We start from the raw sequence: 1,735 nt of genomic DNA, 5'->3' as shown, positions 1-1,735 counted from the left end.
GGTCTTCATTGACGTTTTGGAGGAAAAACCCTATGAGGTTTTTATTTTGGGCTTCAGCCGGGCAGCAGTTCCAGGAGCCCGGGCACTTTGGCACCTTACCCCGGTGTATTTGAGGTGGTGACACTTTTAGGGGTGCGAATATCTCCTTCACCTGAAATCCTGTGAGAGGGCATTTTGGTTTCGTGTTCCAAGTCCCTACGGTTCTTCCTAACGGGAAGTCCTAACCGTTCGTGGCCGAGAGTGACTTCCAGGGTGTGAGCGATAGGCACCGGCCCTCTCATGGTGTCTCCTGGAAGTCCCGGTCGGCCTCGTTCGCTGGTCGGTCCGCTGCACCTGAACTTCCACGAAATAACTTTGGCGCATTCTTTCTGGAGTCCCAGGCCGACCAGCAGTTGCAGGAGCTCGGCCAGCTTGGTGACTCCAGCCGAGTACCGTGAAGGAGGACGTGCTGCACGTTCTAGCGGGAGCTACACCTGGTCCAACCCGAGAAGGACTTCCATGGTGTGACCGGTATGTAGTGGCACATCATGCCGGCCTCCTGGAAGTCCCCGTCGGCCTCTGCCACCTGTCGTTAAGCTGTGAGAGGAGCACGTGCTCCCGCGCCGTTTGAGTCTTTGGAATTTGTCCAAGACTCCTCAGATCGATCTGGCTCCCCGCGACCCGGCGGCGGAGGGACCACTCGCTCGGCAGTGCTTTGGAGCCCTGTCGGTTACGGCGAGCGCGTCTTCCTCCCACACCGTCCGGGTCTGTTTCGCCCCCGGCCACCTACGGCCGGTGTCCCAAAAAGCCCGGCGGTCCTGCTAAAGGCGGGTGCCGGTACCTCTCGCTCCCGCGAGGTGCGTTTGCTCAGTGCTGCTTCTATCACTCTAAAAGGCGTCCGAGAGTGTGCTGGTGTCGCCGGAGCCCGAGGCACGAGAGAAAGCTTTAAACGACGGGGAGGCAGTGACCGCCCCCGTATGTCCGCTGCTCGCAAGGGCCTCTCTAGCCGAGGTGCTCCCAGGCGCACCCGCGCATGGGGCACGGTTGTTTCTCGCAAGTAGTCCAAAGCCGTCTTCCGCCTCGCCCGAGGCTGGAAGTGTCGGCGTGGCTCCCGCATGCAAGCCACACGCGGCTCCACGGTGGCTTCCCTCCCCCCCTCTCCGGAGGGGGGCGGCCCCATCCCATGTGAAGCCGCTAAGCCGCCGGGAAAGCGGCCTCGGTTCCCCGTTGGGCGACAAAGGCGTCCTCCTCGGCACTTTGCGAGCTGGGCCGCCGGAGAGAGCAGTTAACCCGGATTGTCGAGGTTGTCGTTGCCTTTGTCCCATATTACCTAAGCCTGGTCCTTGTTACCTTACTGGTAAGGGTTAGGGACGCTGAGCGCGCTCCATCTTCTCGGCTCTATGTTGGGCTCTCTCTAAACAGGTCCTCGACTTAAGACCGCCCGATCTTCGTAGGCGCCCTTCATCTCGGCAGGTTGCGAGCTGGGCCGCCGGTGAGAGCAGATAACAACCCGGATTGTCGAGGTTGCCGTTGCCTTTGTCCCATATTACCTAAGCCTGGTCCTTGTTACCTTACTGGTAAGGGTTAGGGACGCTGAGCGCGCTCCATCTTCTCGGCTCTATGTTGGGCTCTCTCTAAACAGGTCCTCGACTTACGATGCTGCCCCGACCGACCGACCGGGTCTTCGTAGGCTTCCTCCATCTCGGCAGGTTGCGAGCTGGGCCGCCGGTGAGAGCAGATAACAACCCGGATTGTC

Source organism: Rhinoderma darwinii, unplaced genomic scaffold (genome assembly GCF_050947455.1).
Source record: "Rhinoderma darwinii isolate aRhiDar2 unplaced genomic scaffold, aRhiDar2.hap1 Scaffold_2112, whole genome shotgun sequence".
Lineage (NCBI taxonomy): Eukaryota > Metazoa > Chordata > Amphibia > Anura > Rhinodermatidae > Rhinoderma > Rhinoderma darwinii.
Note: the sequence above shows the minus strand (reverse complement) of the source record.